An 18683-nucleotide genomic window follows, 5' to 3' on the forward strand; every position below is an offset into this window, starting at 1 on the left:
GGTTGCCTGACATGCTGCACAAGCACTGTACTTTAAAGAACAAAGACTCCATAATTTAAAATTCAAAATGGAATTATATTAACTGAACTATTTAATTTAACATGAAATTTTGAAGAAACATAGAATGTGATAATGAAGGTAGTTTTCTGCAATTTATGATTTGATGTGGGTCTGAGAAATTGAGGCTTGCCTGGTCTCTTATCTTTTCTTCTATTGCATCTTCTCTACCTTCCCTTCTGGATTGATTATTTATTTATTTATTTATTTATTTATTTATTTATTTATTTATTTATTAACAAATTTGCATAGACAGCTTGTGAATTGAAGCGTTTAATAGCCTAAAACCAGGTCCTGCATCATCTGCTGCTGTAGTTTAAGGACAAATCAGCTCTTATTGGAGACTGGAGGGAGCAGGGACCACCATGCTGAGCACAGACTTGAAATGTAGGAACATCTTCAAAAAAAACCAATTGAATGGCTTCCTGAATTCCCATTTCTGCTCTTTAGGCTTGCTGTGTCACATTAAGAGCCTTTCTCCTTCATCAGTTCATTGCCATGAGAATAAATGAGCTGTCACACACTCTGGGCTAAGTCCTGCCTGTAGATGTCTGAAATTTTGTTTGTGTCAATAGAAGTTCCATCCACGTGCACATTCATGCATTTTTGTGCCTGTGGGGTGGCATTTCCTTAACATGGATTCAGTAGATGGGGAATGGGAGGAGCTTTAATTTTTAAGGGAAATCAAGAGTTGGTCACGTGCAAATGGGATATAGTTTCTACGTCTTCATTTTTAAATCTCCACATGAATTAATGAAAAACATATCCACAATCAAATTCATGATTCTCTGTATATAAATAGATGGTTTTTACAGCACTAAATAAGGTCAGTTATATTTTGTGTGGCACATGTGTTTTAAATGATGCAGGTTTTTGTATACACAACAGGCATCTATCACAGTAAAATGTATTAAATGTGGTATTGAGCATCAGAGGTGGCCAGGTGATTAGAGTTGGACCTTATTGAATCCAATCAAATGTTTTTGTTGACTTTATTAGAGATTTTTTCCCTTAATGATAGACATAAACTGTTGCTATTTAATTATCATATTTTATGCTCCACTGCTAACACTGAAAATAAAGTATCTATACCTAGAGTAAGTCTTTGAGGGAATGGGGAATCCTTCACAAGCATTAAATCTAAAAATATATTGTCTTTGCAACAAAATAAAATCTCACCACACAAAAAATCGACTATTATAGCACTGTAAAAAAAACAAACAACCCACCAACTTTTCTAAAGGCTAATGGAGTTCCTGATATGAAAGTGTTGTATTTGAGAAATAATAGATATCATGAAAAAGTAAATCAGTTTTAGCAGAAGTAGCGCTCGGTGAAAGATCAAGGGGGCTGGGGGAGACGTTGGTGACAAATTTGTTGTGACAATACTGTAATAAGATGTTTTCATTAGTACCTTGTTTCCTCCTTCCCCTGGCTGCCAGAGCATGGTGGTTTTGTTTCTGGAAATGAAAATAAACCTTAACATGATGGATCAGAACTTGGAGAGAATATTTCTATTTACTTTTGTGGTTTTTAGTTTGTTTAGCTGAAAATGTCACCTACTCCAGTCTGAGAAAGTAAACTCCCCTGCACCAGGCCCTGGCAGCACACTTGTGACAAGGACACTGAATGTGCTAAACCACATCAAGATGATCTATAATACAAAGGTCAAAATAAACTTTACAGGGTAAATAGGAAGGATGACAAGTGCAGCTATTTCAGAAATGTTCAAAGTGACTCAAAGCCTGCTGACTAAAATCAGTGGGAGCCACAACTGGGGCATCAAAGAAACATGAAGGTAAAGTTTGTTTCTAGAGGTTCCCTTGCTCATCATGTTATTACTTTTATTTCTCTCCCTCCTTTGTAGGTAGGGTAGGACTTTTTCTGTTTGTTTGGTTTTTAAACTTCTTTTGTTCTTATGCCTTAGTTCTCCCCATAAAAAGCAATAATTTGGGATCTGAATTGCTTGCATCCCATTGGATTGAAAGAAAAGATTATCTGGTTTGCCTATACTTGGAGATAAAATAGGCTTAGCATTGCTTCCAGCTTAAACATAAAAGCTTATTAAAGCTGTGTGAAGAAAATTGCAAACAGAAAATCTTAGCAAATATTCCTGAATAACAAGCATATCCCCCAACATTAATTTGTTCTAAGAAAAAAGCTAAAAAATCTAGTAAATTAATTGCTAGCTTTAGTTACATCAATATATATTAGAAATAAACTTCCAAGAAAAAAATTAATCGAGAAATAAACATTGCAATATTTATGCAACTCTCCTCAGTATTAAAAACAAAAGGACAAACCCCAGAAAATGTGTGATGAATAATGCAGTTATTTCTAAATGGAATTAGCAGTTATTTTAAGTTCTTTATGTCACTTCACAATATTTTTTTAGGATGTGAAGTGACAGGGAAGACTGGGAGGCCAGTCTCTGCCAGTGAGTGCCTGTCTGCTCCTCATGCACTTTGTAAAGGTAGCAGGAGTTTTATCTGGGAAGTCCTTGTATAAACAGGCCTGGGGTTTTTTAGGTTTGAATCTATGATTTTGAATTTTTGGTGAACATAGGGCTCAGAGAAGGTAAGACATCTCAAATAGGATGCTCAGAATGAAAGCAATATGTCTGAAATTAGGGAAAAGAAGCATTTTCTGCCTCTTTTGGCCAGCATTCCAAGTATGTACTTGAAGGACTTGGCAGTATTTTAAGAATCCATTAACACACTTCCTTTTTGGAATTACTACCTCTAAAAGGGTTCAGACTCAGAGGATATATTCAGTGTACAGCTGCAGAAGCCAGGGCCATCACCTGAGCTCTTCTTTTGGTGGCAGCACAGAGGTCAGCCTGTCACCTGACCTTGGTGGCCTTGCAAACACTCACCTCCAGTCCCTAAAATGACATTGTTGCTGAGCTGTGGGAGGCAGCACAGGATGGCTAAAGCCACCCGTGTCTCCCTGCAGTGACACAAGCAGCTCTTTTCTGTCTCCTTTGTCACTTCTTTCACTGAACAAGGGAGAGAGAGGAGCTCTGAATTACACCCTGCTGGCCTGGAGACTGTCAGGTTTGCACACTGAACACAATGTCTCTGGTGTGGTGGCCATCAAATATCCTTTATCAGTCAGCTCTTTAGCTTCAGGGCACAAATATCATTATTTATGCTGCGGAGCAGGCTTTGTCACAGGAGCCAGGTGTGTAATATTTCTGGAAATCAATGGTGAACTTTTGTAATGCAGCCATAGACAGTAGCCCTAGAATGGGTGAATCTGTGGGGTGCTCTTTCTTTGCAAAGAGTGAGACATGCAGTAATAGGGAAATTTTACATCTTTATTTCCCCCTACCAGTCTGTATTTTCTGAACCAACACACAATTTTCAAGATGTATTCTGTTCCTCTGATCATACTTTCTAGTAACCAGATCCTTGCTAAATACCTTCTAATTTATTTGAGTGGTATCAAAAGATATGCTCAATTCTAAAGTGCTTGGAAAAGTGTCAGGTGATTTCCATTATATGACCTACCCTGTTTTGCATGAGGAGAACAGGCATTCAGGAGCAGACTGTAGAATTTAAGAGCTTTTAAATTGCCAAAATTACTTTCAGAGTCTGAGTCTGCTTCCTTTCTTGGAATTTTCTAACATACACAGGTATTCCTTTGGAGTCTGCAATATTTCTTAGCTGAAACATCTTTCTAATCCATTTTGTGAGGGTGGATGTGTCTCATTGGTTCCACCCCCCGAGGGGAGGATATGTTATCCAGAACTGCACACTTGCACAGGATGTACACCCCACGCAGCACATAGCCAGGATTTCAACTGAAGCTGTAGAGTTTCATCCCAGGGTGAAAGGCTAAGTTAAGTTTCCTGAAGAACTTTCAACACATTTGAATGATGTCACTGCTATTTTTCTTCCACGTGTTCAGGGACTCTGAATTACTATAACTTATTCTAACATTAGCAATCTTTCAAATTCTCTCCTCTGTGCCATAAGTTCCAACATGTTAATCAGCCTTCTCTTAGATATTCTAGGGAAAAAAAAAAAAAACAAAACATGTTTTCATTTTATTTGCTCTTTCTGACATATTCCAAAAGTGTGCTTGTGTTTATTATATTTTTTCTGCAAGGAAAGAAACCTTTTAGCTTCCATTCTTTTCTCTTATAGAAATCACTAATGTCAAGTAAGGTCTTCCCTTTTTATGCTGATGCAGGTCCCTCATGATAAAAGAAAGATATGACTCATACATATTACTGCAGAAACACATCTACACTAACAGGCTGAGGTAAAAGCACTCGCTGGAAGCTTCTGTATGATGTGGGATGCAGTGTGTGTCCTGACTGAAAACCTGGCCAAAGTGTGAGTGGGTCTCATGTGGGGCTTGAGCTGATTTCTAGTGAAGTTCTGGCACTGCACGGCCACTCCAGGATCCACAGCAGACATATGACAAGAGATACCACCCTAAACAGCTGCATCTGGCATGTAGGGTCTTACAGGCAAACAGGTGGCAAAAATATGGCATAAATGTGCCCAACTAGAGGAGCTGTGGAGAGCAGGAAAGGGAGGGTTCGGAGTCTGAGAGCACTGTAGTTGTTAGGAAATTCTGTGCAGCCCTTCTGACTGCTGATGAGGGAATGACGAGCTCAGAAAAAGTTTACGAACACAAATCTGACAGAATTTGTTTTTGACAGACAATTTTGTAGTTTTAATTCCTCCTGAGACTCTTTTAATAGCCTAAAATAGCTCGTTTATGATTTTACTTATCCCTGTAGCAAGCAAGGGATCAGGATATCAATGCTGACTTCCAGAGCAGTAATTGAACATCAGGGTCATCCTTGAAAAACTCTATCCATAGGTAGATGGTCAGGTGCACCTCTAGACTTGTTCTGTATCATTTTATCATGGTACAGTGATTAGAAATGTATCATAAAATATAACCCTCCAGGCTACTCATGGTAAAACTGACTAAATAGTAATCATATAATTTTTCACTCAGTGCATACCTAATGGGAACAGAGTACAAGTAATTATTGTACAAGAGGAAAAACATCTGTTGTGAATACGATATAGGAAACATAAGTAGTTGAACTGTGTATCTGAGAGTGTTTCCAAGAACAATAAATGTACTATATGTATTCAAGCTTGAAATGTGTTGCTATGGTAGATACATTAATTACTAAAATAGCAGAATATAAGTGAAAAGAAAGGCTTAAAAGTCCTTCTGATATTGTGGGGAGAAGCAGTGTGGAGCAGAAGGGGTCTGTCTTTTTAAAGTAAATACATACCTGAGTGCTTTTTGCTGGCACAAAGACATTTTGAGACTGTCTGAGCTATTACAGCTCTCTCCTCCACATCTAGCTGATGCATGAGGGACTGGGAGGCAGGAGAACAGGGAGAACACCTTCACACCTGTCATGCTTCAGTCAGTCTGTTCTATTTGTTCCTTTGTTTCCTTCCCTCCTGACCATGGGCTGTCTCCCATCCAGCACTGAGCAGAGCATTGTTTCTAAGGAAGTGCCCATTCTCCCATTTGACAGCAAGCAAAGCTATTCTCTGTCACTGAGCTCTGCTTTATCTGCATATTGAAGACATTTTTTGAGCTTTCTTTTTTGGTTTTTTTTTTTGAGCTTCACAGTGACCACACTCTGAAAGAGAAATCTGTCACCTGAGCGTGTAAGCAGACAAGTTTCCTGACTCCAGAGGCATTACAAACTATTACTAGAGGAAAAAAGTAATCTGTCAGTGTCTAGTTCCCTGGAAACCTCATGGTCAGTTCAGGTGTTTAGAGAAAACAGCTGTAATGGCAAACTGTTGGGCACTTAAATGGTCATTAGAAATAACTCAGATACCCCTGCAGAGCTCATAAGCCTTTGCACAGATGTTCTGAACTAAGAACTTGGTGCCAGAGGTACAATTTTCTCCCAAATTAAAATTGGTGTCAGACGTAATCTTGAATGGCAATATTAGAAGAAAATGTCAGGAAGATCTAGCTCAGCCTTTCCTTCAGAGTTGAAAGACAGTTGGGGCAGCAGTGTAGGAACCTCTGTGGGGCAGCAGCAGAACACTTTCTCAGTTGTTCACCTTTCCATCACATGCAGTTTAAATTCCTTCTTTTGAATGATGCTAAGATGTAAAAAAGCTCAAATGCCACACAAAATGTTGGTTTTATGTAATTCTGAGTTCAGTGGAGAAAAAAAGAGCCAAGAGAAAATCCATGAGGAAAATCTATTTTGTAGTCACAGAACTAAAACACAGATCTAGTCAATATTCTAGATTAAAAATACTTTTATACCTTACATAAAAAAATGTATACACACACAGAGTGTGTCTGATGCCAAATATGGTACTGGTGCCTAGCTTTTGTGGATGCAGAGGTGTTGTCCAAAATGTAAAAGGACATCCAATGAAATAAGTTTTGGAAAGGCAGGAAGAATTTTTAGCATTCAGGAACACACATAATCACAGGATATGATTATATGCAGGTGCTTTTATTGAGAGCTCTGGAAATCAGGGGTACAGACCCAAATCTGACTCTGACATGGCTTTTGAGCTGAACGTATTTTATATTCTATCCTTATATAACTTACATATTAATTATTAAACTTATATTGTTCTATTTTATACATTGACGTTATTCAAGCATGAGTTTCCCGTGATCTTTCTTAGAAAAAAAGGAGGATGAAAAAAGGAGAGGAAAGGAGAAAGAGAAAATAATATATTTCTTGTAATTTTTCTTAAAGCTTTGCCATTTTGGGCTGTGACAGTCCATTCCTTTCTAGCCACATGTCTCAGATATTTTCATATGAAGTTGAGTTCCTATAAAGATGCCCAGTATTCGTTCAATGATTATTCCTCTTTAAATACTATTGTGGTTTCTGTGAACCTTCCATCCGAATGGTTTATGAATACAATACTTTTATTAAAGGAAAGAGCTGCAAGCAGAATTTTGATGAGACTTCATTCATGCACAGTGCAAGAGAAGGAACAGAAAGTCAATTAGCTAGCTGTACAATTCTCAAGGAAAACAATTTTAGGGGATAAATCCAGAATTGAAAGACTGGAGAAGAAGTGCATTGGGATTGGGTGATTAAAATTTATCAGGGAGGCTAGAGACAAGTTATGTCCCAGGAACATACACCATCACCTCCCTAATCCACTCACCTCTAATAACCACAGCTGCAAAAGGACTCTTAATGGGGGCTGGTCAAACTAGATTGAAGAAACTTGGCCAGACCCCAAAGAGAATTGGTGCAGCACCCTTTCCATCAAAGTTTCTGATTGGGAAGCAGTGGCACAGCTGAATATTGTAGCAGTAGCTGGTTCTGGTGACTGTGTCACCCTTAATGCTTCATTAGAGGTGCAGCTTCAGTGGTAGAAAACCAGCAGTGGTGAATGTTTAGCCAGTGAAAGAGAGTTGATATTTCAAACTCTAGAGAAAGTATGAATAGCTAGTCTTATTTCATTTTTTTCCTCCTGAAAGATAAAACTGAATCCTTCCTACAACTGAAGGTGGTGAGAATATTAGATATTTGCTATAATAGATTATACTTCTTTTTTCTTCTTCCAGTTTTCTCTGAGGAAACAAATGTGAAGCTTGCATTTTCACTCACTCTGCTGATGACCTGAGTCCTATTTATGCATTGCTTGGTTATTTTGTTTCTTTTAAGATACATTTCTCTTTCCCTGTCTCTAGTGTCCTGATGTATTTTTCCAAATAAGTGGCTGTCTGAATGAGCTAATAGTAAGAGTCACAGATGGACAGGCTGCACTTTAGAGTTGGCAGATGGGGACTTGAGACAGGAAGATAAATCTCTTTCAGACTGCTGGGTTACTGGGGAGAGTCGATTAGGGGGTCTCTGAAGTAAACACACACTGCTGTGTCTGAGGAGAGGAGGGATCAAATGATGCTTTCGGGTGAATGGAGAGATGGACTCGGCTGCCTGAGTCACTGCTGTGGGGTGCACAGAGCAGGCTGGCCCACTGGAGCAAAGCTGCTCACACCCCTGCCAAGGGATCTGAAAGCACCAGGGAACAGTCAGGGCCCTCGAGACATCCTGCTTTCAAACACACTCTGTCAATTCCTGCCTGCTCACATTTATGTTTTCTTCCTCCTTGTTGCAAGGAAAACATCCTATAACCAGGCAGAATGGCATTTAAATGTCACCACTTGCTGTCCTTTTGATTGAAAGGAAAATGAGAAGGGTTAGTTATCCCAGGGCTGGAGGTGGGAGTCCTTTGCCTTTCCCCTGCTCCTCAGCATCAGCAGTAGAGCCCAGCCAGAGCTGTGGCTCGGGCTGAGGTGTCTGTGCCACAAACATACTGACACACCCCCAGACAGAGCCTTGGTGACACTGGCCTCCCAGGAATAAGATAAAGAGGAGACCAATTTGCTGGTCTGGTTCTTTTAATTCTGCTTCCCACCAATGCCTAGTGGCAGGGCTCAGGAAATGTTATTTTTACTAAAGCTGAGGATTTTGTGTATATTATTGAACAGGAAAGAGTTGACATCCAAGAAAGAAATTAAGTAATTTACCCTCAAGCTTTGCAGAACAGCCAACATGAAAAACTTCATGTTTTCAGAGCACACAAGGATATGTCTCTGTTCTTTAACAGTGTTTTATATGTCCCTTACAAACTGCCACTTTCAGAAACATCATATATGTTCCTTGGTAGTTGTTGCAATCAAGCAGTTTTATAACCTTCTTTTAGGAAAATAGAGGACTGGAAATCGCTTGTACAGATATTTAGTTTCTCTTTTCCATGAATAAGTCATGGCAATACAAGGGAATATGATGGGAATACTTTTAACAGAGCTGTGTCTTTTCTGCAGCATTGTTATAAAATGAGGGAACTCATAGAATACCTACTTAGACTATGCATCATTATGTTAATCCTTGCTTGTTTCCCACATGATGGTCTTCTCTGATGTTTCAATTTAAAAAAAAAATACAAAGCAGGAAGATTTTTCTTCTGAAGTTTTAAAATATAATTTGTATAATCTCAAGTCTTCCACTGTGAACATATTTTTGTGGGCTGAACTGCATTTCCCTCCCTTCCTGTTCAGCTCCAATTTCTTTGCTTTGAAGTTCCCCGTTTCCCCCAACAGCAGCATGATCCATGGCCATACACAAGGGTTGGACTTTTCTAGCTTCTCCTTGCCTGCAGTATTGACAGGCACATGCCTATTAAAAAAAGGCACCTTGTATTTCTTAAGCTGTGTCAAATCCTGAAAGAGTTCTTAGTGACTTTCTTAGGGCACAGAAAAACAAAGGGAAAAGTTTAACTCAGTGAAGCGCCCACTCCTGTTTCTGAGTCTCACAGTGAGTGTCGGTGCTTTGTTTGTCTTCCACAATAATAGGCAGAGAGCTGGATTTATTTGATCTTTTTCCCTGCCACATAATTAAACCCTTGAATGGATAAAAAGGAGAAATCAATAGAAATTGAACTGAAAGAAAGAGGTAGACATGTAAGGCTAAAATGTATTCCTAATTTTATGTCTGCTTTGGAGTTTGGTCAGACTTTGGCCTGAGCAGAAGAAATACCCAGGAAGTTTGGACATGGAAAGACACCTGGGACAGACACCATGCAGTCTCCTTGCCATCTCTTGAGGGATGTGGCCCCCTGTGCAGGATGTGTAATCTCTGTGCAGGCTGAGATCCATATAAATATATTTAATAAGTATCATTTTTTGTTTCTAAAACACAGAACACAATGAGTCCTGCCAGGGATCTGTAGCCCATGATCAGAGAGAAATTTCTTTTTTTATTATTAGTTAAGCATTACTTCAGTATCAGCTGCATATGCACAGCTTGTTAAAAATTTTTCATGTTCTAAAAGTAAGATAATTTCAGAGGGTTATCCCTTCAAAATCTCTTGGCTACCCTTTAGAGTTTGGTTATCCTTCTAAGAATAAAAGGATAGCAAAGACTCATGCCTGTCAAACATCCAAAAGATAAATTAGTACATACGGATTTATTGACTTCATTTCACTGATAAAACCTGCTTTTGTGAGTAGCAGTTGTCTCAGCCCTTTGCTAGTGATTGGAATGTTGTGTCCTGCTGACAATTCCAATGCTGTCCCTGGGGCCAGTGTGCAGTTGTGCAGCCCTGGCACTCCTGAAGACCTTACCACATCTTTGGTTTTGGCACAAGAAATTAAAATATTATTTCTGTACAACTTCCAGGGAAATGATAATTCAAACTCTCTTTGGTCCCTATGTGTAGACTTAAATTTATCATTTTAACATAGGTCAATTTTGAAGTTGCTGGAATCTTCAGATATAACATTTTTAGTTTCTGGTGTTTAAAGGTTCACAGCAGTAAGCTTTATTATTTATTCTTGGAAGATTGCATTGACAAAAATAGAGGGTAAACTGAGATTTGAAGAAAAATCCAGAGGATGAGTGCAATCTTGAGAGACAAAGTGTGGATGAGTCCATGAGTGTGTTTTTCTTGTCTCCTCACACATCTTACTGAAGTTAATAGAAAGGTACTTAACACAATGTTTTCCAAAGATAAGGGAAGACTGTTAGTCTCAGGAAGTTTTTTTCAAGCTAATACAAACTTCCTCCAAGTGTGCATTGGTGCATGAGCCTGGCTATGGAGTAAGGACAGTCACCTAGAAATGTCAGATTACTGTACACAATAAGTTAATTTTCAATATGTATTTATGCCATACTTCTTTTAAAAACCAATAACTTTATATTTTAATGATAGGCTTTTCATTCTCAATAATTCAAACATTTAATGTCATGTCAAATTTTAGTTTCCTTTTTAATAGTATAAAAAACTACATAACATGCATGGTATAAGGGAAATATTTTTACTCTCATATATTCCAAAACACACTTTAAAATGTTTTCAAGTACCCTTTTCAGGGAAATATGAATTGCACAGAATATAAATTTCCCTGATTATGACTCAAAACTCATCTAAACCCTTAAAGGGAGGGGAAGATACACAGAGAAAATGCTGTGCTCAGTATTGAACCTTAAATCAGACCAAGTATTTGTGTTCCTATTGGCTGTCATGAATCTGAGGCCGCATTTTTCATTCCAGCTTTTTTTAGGATGGTCCTAATGCTAGATTGCACCATACTTAAAAGAAGGAAATAAATTTCTAATAAGAAGCCTCTGAATAAGGATTGAGAATAAAACAGTTGCCTGCCCACTTAAATGAGGGCTGGGGCCCAGCTGGGAGCTGGGAGGAAGGTGTGGTGTTTTCTGAGGGGGAGGAAGGTGTGGTGTTTTCTGAGGGTGGGAAATGCCATCAGCAGGGAGATTTTCCTCATTATTCCTGCCTGAACTTCATCCTCTGTAGGGTTGGCAGTGGTTTTCATAAACTTTCTGAACCAGTGACATCAGGAAAGAGCCAGAAGCCACGCAAGTGGTTTGGTTTTGTTGTTATTTTGGAGTTTATTTGTAGGATTTGTTACTTGCACTACAAATAAGCTGTATTGTTTGAGCTACCAGTGGAGGAAATGCAGACAACTCAAAGGTGCACACTTAGTTCCAAATGCTTTTTGCTGCAGAGTGAACTTAAAAGTTGCATGTGCCCTTCTTCAGTGCTGACAACATACAATTAAAGAGCTGCATATGGAAACCTAACTGAAGATCTTTTCTTTTTGATGTCTGTTCAGGATTTCCACTGGTGCTAAGCTAAAATTGTATCTATCCCGTGTCTAAAACAAAGCAGGCTGCACAGGCTAACAGATAATTGTAATTTTTATCAAAGAAGGCAAATTTCTGAAAAATCATGGGGTTGTCCCCCGTATTTCCTTCTATGTCTTTTGGCAAAGTGCACTTGATTCTTCATGAAACAAATTTTGCTTTTTTCATTAGCGCTCATGCTTGACTAGAAAAGCCACCGCTGGCAGGTGTGTGAGCCTGGGTTGTGTGATGATTAGCAGGAGGGTAATGAATCAACTTGGGCTTTCCATCTGTGGGATAAATCAGGGGCTCCAGCTGCATGTAAATAGTGTGGTGTTGTTCTGTTTTATAGCATTCTACCAAAACCCTGTGCTTAAGAAAGAAAGAGATTTTCATAATCTTCAAAAAATAGGGATGGGAAAACTTAATGTTGCTTTGCTTTCAACAGTCTAAAAACTATTTTCACCAGGTTTTGTAAAAACCCTTTCTTGGTTCATGATCTTTTTCACTTCTAAATATGAGTGCTATGTAAAGCTTTTTAATAGGGTGAGAAAGCATTTATTTTTTCTCCTAGACTTCATAAGGGAATAGAGCAAAAACAAACCCAAATCAAACCTTTATATTTTCATAAAGGCTAGATTAAATTAAAGCTTCAAAAGTTTTGAGTTCTGCTCAGAAATTCTGATTTTTATTTACATTGCCTCTTTGTCACCTTGGAAACACTGTTCTGTGCAGAATAGCACAGTGGAAATGTGGGTCCCAATTGCGGTTCTTAAATTTCTACTCTGCAAAACATCTCCCAGAATTTGCAGATGTAGAGGGAAACTTTACCTGTGAGTATTTCAGTCTTTTCCTCCAACTTTGGTGTTTACATTTGTTAACATTCTTGTTAACAAAAGGGAAAAAATGACCTTGGAATGTACATATACATCTTGCTCCACAGACACCTTCCTGTAATATAACAAAAACCTTTCCCCATAAGACAACAAAGAGCACTACATGAGCAATACAGACTCTTGTTGCTGATGTATTAGGTCTTTCCTGAGACACTGATGCAAGAGAATAGAGAGAGAGACACATATTTCTGCAAAGCAATAATTCAGCCCAGAATTTTAATATAAAGAACACCAAGGCAGTATCCTGTTATCTGAATTTTAATGACTGTATCTTTTTTATCCTGTCAGTTGTAGCAAGGATGTGAGAGGCTTCATGAAACATTAATGGCTCTAACTGCAGTCCTCTCCATTTCCTTTTTTCTCTCTTTTTTTGTTCTCCTGATGTGATGTAAAATATGAATTTGTGCAGTGAAACTGCTTTCTGCACAGGGCTGTGTTGCTTGCTTGATCTTGCAGCAGTGACTGTGGTTCCTGTTTGGGCTGGGAGCTTCCACACCAGCTGCCTGAGGAGAGGGAAAGGGCTGGAGGTGCATGGAGAGATCTTGCTGATGACAGAGCATAAACAATTTGAAATGCAGTCCATATTTTAGGGACTTTCAAATAAATGGCCAGCAGGATGTTCTGCCTCAGTCTCGTCTGTAGGCTGCTGGTTGCTGGCTGGATGAACTGTTCAAAAGGCAAAAAGCCACAGGGAATGTCAGATCCTCTCTCCTGTTCAACCCCCAATAAACAGGACTGAGAACGGGGTAGAGAGGGACTAAACCCAAAGTTTTCAGGGCTCATCGGGTGCCAGAGCACACCAGAGGATGTGGAGATCACTGTGCATGCCAGGCACTGCAGCGGGGCTGCTGGGCAAAGTCCTGAAGGATAATGGATTCCTCCAACAGCCAGTCTCCCAAACCTGAAACCTGTGCAAGGGGGTGTCATTTGACTGAGTGCTCTCACTTTAGAACTTCCAGAGGAGCATTGTAGGAAAACACAGAGTTCCCAAGCCTAGTGAAGAACCCTAGAAGCAAACAAGCATTGTTTAACACAGGCACAGAGGCCAAGTGTGTTTGGGATCTGTTGCAGGCACACAGTTTGTGGTGATTGGGTTGGGGCTGGCCCAGCCTCATCCCCATGGGCACAGCTGTGAGGAGCAGTGACAGCAATGAGCCAGGGAGTGCCCAGGGCACTGACCAACCACCAAAGGGAGCAGAGGACACACAGGTGCAGTGCATTAACAATCAGGGCTATAAAAGGCTGGGCTAAAGGGCAATAAGGGCCTGCAGATGCCTGAAGCCTTCTTTGGTGTCGGCCATGCCTCTGCTGGAGTCCCCACAGGAATCTGGTATGTGAGGTGGTGCAAAAAGCAAATTTACCTGCTCTACGAGGTGCATGATAGGAAATGCTCTTGTTTATTCAGAGGAAGCCTGTTGCAAACATAAATATGCATTTTGTGATGCAATAATATAGTGACTATAACATGGCAACAGCAGACGTAAGCCCTGATGGGTTTATTTTCAGTCTAAGAGAATATGACACTGATGTGTTCAGTGAGAGGGTGTCACCACACTGCTGTGACGTGTGTGTGTCATGCTGTCTGCCATTCCCTGGGACTGGGATATTTGCTAGCAAATGTTCTGCCCTTCATGAGCCTCATCCTGGGAAACAAACCCACAGGGCTTTGGGGAGCAGAGATGCCAACATGGCTCTCCTTTCCTCTCCATTCCTTAGGCAGCTCCAAGAGTTGGGAATAGCCTGACCTCTAACAGTTTCCCTCTTGTTGTTTCTGAAAAAATGTCTTCTTTTTTTTCAGATGGCAAAAATATGGCATACTCTTCCAGAAGCTGGAGAACAATTTTCTTTGCTCTGTTGGAGTTTGTGTCTATCTGGAGGTGCTGGATGAGTTGGGGATATGCTGAGTGAGGCTGAGACCTTCTACTGTAAGTACATTTTAATTAAAGCAGGGGTTTATGTGGAAAGGTGAACACACATCATCTGCTTTGTTTTTCAATGAGCATTCTTTCAGTTTTCTGTGATTTTTCTGCTCTGGGAGCTGTGAGGAAGGTTGGAAAGGTGCCCTGGGTGTATCATGGCCTGTGTGCATCAGGTGTATGATGGCCTGTGAGAAGGAGCTTGGGATTTTGTACAGTAAATAAAGCAATATTTAGTAACAGAACTGGTCTTTTAGCCCTGAGTTTGGTTAGCATGGCCACACTGAACAGCTGGAGAAGCAAATGGTGTGGCAATGTAGTGTGCTGTTTAGCCATGGACCAGTGCAGTCTGCTGCTGTCCACAGAGCCAAACTGATAAAGGCAGGTGTTAACAGCCCTGATGCATACTTAGATTTTATCCATTACTATTATCTATTTAGAAATAAGCTTGCAAATGAATAATTGAGTTACATTCTCTGTGGAACAGACTTGACTGCTAGTATACTGCAGAGCTTTGATAAAAAGAACTGCAGAAAAAGTGAGACCCAAAAAAAAGTCGATGTGAAATAAAATTTAGTTCACTTTGACTATGCTAATTAAGGGAGCTTACACATTTCACCATGATTAACTGAGATGCAGTGGTAGAGCTCAATATACGTGGGAGTTCATTTAATTGTCTGCAGTTCTATCTTTTTATTTAACAAATGCTTCTTGATTTAAATGGAAATCTCTAATTGCAAAATGATCCCTGATGCAGCATGTCACAACAAACACATACATTCTGTTACAAAAAGAAAACTTTGTCTGTTTATATTATTTTCATTATTGTCCCAGGCTTTCTTAATTCTTCCACTTTCCTTCATTTGGCATAAAGTTCACAGTATGTATGTCTGAAACAATAACAACAACAACAAAATGGGATGCCTATTATCAATGAATCAGTGGCATTTACAAGTAGGATTTAAACAAATCTCTGTAATAATTGTGGATGGTTTGTTTGAAATCTGAGTTTTCTTCCTGATAGAACCAGGAAGAGTTTTGATGGAAAACAGAAAAGGTGACATTTCATGCTAGTTGACATTAATGAGCTTCCCTGGACTCTAGAGAAATTCTCCTTATTGCAGAATCAAGGCCAACATTAGGAGATTAAGGGTTTATATGACAGGCAGTTAATAGAAGGATGTTTGTGGGAGGAATGTCTGGTTTTTCTAGAGTAAAAAATAGAGGGACAATATGATGTAAAGGAAAGAAAGGGTAAAACAGAAAAAGCCAAATAAAAGGAAAGGGAAAATCCTCCGAAATGGAGTAGGCCAGTCTGAGGATTCCTATGCACTGCTGCTTTTAGAAGGAGACTGGATTTGCATGCAGTATAATTTGCAATAGAGGTATCCTGTGCCTGGCTTGGTCTGTCCCCTCAGTGCAGCAGCAGAAATCCCTGCCTTCACCATTAATCTGGATTCACTGGAAGCAGTACACACAGGAGAAATGCTTCTGTTGCTGTGATATTCTTTGAGAAAACAGGAAATATTTGTAATGGAAAACATACAATATGAATGATAAAGAGGGTCACTGAGGTTCAGTCCTTCAGAAAAATGACCTTCATTTGTTTTCTAAGTATGAACCAGGAGGGAGATGATAATTCCCTTGTGTCGAAGCTGATTGTTCTAGAACAAATGTGAAAAGCCCAAAGTTGGGGAAACACATTAAAAGGAAGGACATGACAGCCAAAGAATAGAACACAGACTAAGACAATACTTCCTGTCCCATTTATTAAATGCTATTTATAGTTTCAGCTAAGAATATACATGCAAGGCCTGATCATATATAGAAAATCACAGCACATTAAAAATAAAGTTTTCTGATTCTATTTAGGACTTTATTAATAACTGGCAGCTTTATCACAATATACATTAATTACATGTAGAGCTACATTTGCATAACACCACAGCTGCCATTTAAAGCAAAAACACACTCAGATGTATGGTAGATCTAAGCATTTTGTTTGGATTTCAGAAAATGTGTTAGAAGATTTAAGTAGACCATGAAATAAGACAATTTCCCTGCTGTTTTTGCTATGTAATTCATTCAGCACAGATGATTAGGAGGTACGAAGTACCAAAGGAGTTATATTCTTCTTGCCCTGTGGTCTCTGGGCAGTCTGTTTTCTCCACTTTGCATTAAATTCACTGCAAAGGTACTAATCAGTGTATCAATGTGGTATGTTCAGAATGTTCAATTGAGGTAGGGAATTTGAGGGGGTTTCTATTTCCTTGGATTTTCATTCCTTCCTTCTGCCTCAAATAGTCCTCAAATAGGAAAATAATGAAATACATATGTATATATAATTAATCTTTCATAGTGATGAAAGTTTCTTTGTCATTATGCATAAACCTGTGAATTAATGTCCTGCCAAGATGTGTAATATTTTAAATAATAGTTGACTGTGGAGTCAGGAGGTGTCATTTGCCTCAGGACAGAGCAGAGCTCCAGGTCTGCCCACTATGAGCTGTTCCCAAGCTCATTTTAGGTGCTATGGGGTGCCACATCCTGCATCTGTCACTGCTTTGCAGCACTGCCAATGGAGCCTGCACATGAGGCAGGGCTGGCTTCCAGGATCACTGCCATCACTTTATGCCTCTGTGGTGGAGCTCCTGCTTCTTCCTGAGTTAGTGTGCTGAAATGTTGACTTTTCAGAAATTCCTGGCATGCGAATAAGTGTAAGAGTAGCAAGGAAAACAGCAAGTGTTGAATACATTGGCTGCTTCCAACTCAGCTGCTGAGTATGCAATGCTGTTGTTTCTGACATACTGCTGTCTTGCATAATACTTTTGTATTTTTCTTTTCCTTGCACTGAGAACAAGTGATTGTACTTATGGGCCTGTGTGTAACTCATTCACCATTGCACAGAGCACTGTCCCCAGAGACTCTGAGCTGAGCTTTAGGGTGTCAGGTTTGAGTGTGTTTGGGGATCTGTCATCTTCACACAGCTACTATTCTCTGTACCAGATTTCTTTTAAGTATTTTCCCTTAAGTGTTTCTGTTGCTGAAGATCAAATTTTCAGGTCAGCTGGCCATTAAATCTCATATCCCTTGTTTGATTTCTATTGAGAAAACTCACCAGCTGAGTTGCTCCAGGTATAAATCGGTGTGATAGAAGGCAGACTTTGTCCCTTTCCTTTTTAGCCAAATTGTGTGCTTCCTGTGTCTGGAAAACTCTAATCTTTCCTCTTTGTGACTTCTTTGATACTTACCATGATCCTCTGCAATCTACAATACAGATTAAATAATCCACTTTACTTGCTCCTAAATGATGTAATCTTTAAATACTTGTGCTGCTGTCCAGATTGCTATGTCAACAATTTGCTGTTTAAATACTCCTTCTGCAGGTGAAATACATGTAAAACTGATGCTTAAAAAACACATGTAGGAATAGGTGCTCTCCTTAAAAACTGAACACACAGAATAATGAGCTTGGAAGAGACCTCTAAGATCATCAAGTCCAACCTATGCCCTAACACCACAACTAGAATATAGCACCAAGTGCCAAGTCCAGTCTTTTTTTAAACATATCCAGAGATGGTGATTCCACCACCTCCCTAGGAAGACAATTCCAGTATTTTATTATTCTTTCAGTGAAAATTTTTTTCCTAATACCCAACCTAAACCTTCCCTGACACCTTTGCTCCTGTTTGTCTCTTGCCTTTCATTTTTGCTTTCTAAGCAGTGTGCTTTTCTGTCCAATCCTTGCACATTATTCATCCTTTTCACCTCATTTTCAAGGCCTTCTTCTAAGCTTGGAATTCTCCCTTGGACCAGAACAGTCTGCCACCACTTTTTCCTCCGAGACCAGTATTTAGTGCTAATTCAGTACCAGGTTTCCACTGCTGATCGAAAGCTCAAAGCCCTTTGTTCAACTTGCCTATCTCATATTAACCTGAAAATTTAACTATCAGTGTAATCTTCCTTTTGAGTCAGCTGGCAGACACTGATCTAATAGGCTGGAACTGGGAAAGGATGGTGCCTGGTGGCCTGGGCTTGTGCACTGTATTCCTTTGCACTTACTTAAATGAAATATGTTTAATTTCAGAGCTCCTGAAAATGAGATATTAGTTGGGTCCCAAGTAAAATGTACTCTGGGTGCATCTCGCATCAGAATGTGGAATATTCCATGCTCCGCTCCCT

The 18683-nt window shown here is 39.5% G+C and overlaps 1 long non-coding RNA gene across 2 annotated transcripts in view; it reads left to right on the forward strand.

Moving 5' to 3' along the window:
* LOC116808539 (uncharacterized) overlaps positions 1-18683 on the forward strand; it is a 262272-nt gene that overhangs the window by 14975 nt on the left and 228614 nt on the right. The window contains exon 2 of one of the 2 annotated variants that reach the window (XR_012056681.1): positions 14384-14510. This is a non-coding gene — a long non-coding RNA (uncharacterized lncRNA). Of the gene's footprint in view, positions 1-14171; positions 14511-18683 lie in introns of those variants that run through there. The other variant, XR_012056680.1, reaches the window with a different exon arrangement.

Source organism: Taeniopygia guttata, chromosome 6, assembly GCF_048771995.1.
Source record: "Taeniopygia guttata chromosome 6, bTaeGut7.mat, whole genome shotgun sequence".
Taxonomy (NCBI): Eukaryota; Metazoa; Chordata; class Aves; order Passeriformes; family Estrildidae; genus Taeniopygia; species Taeniopygia guttata.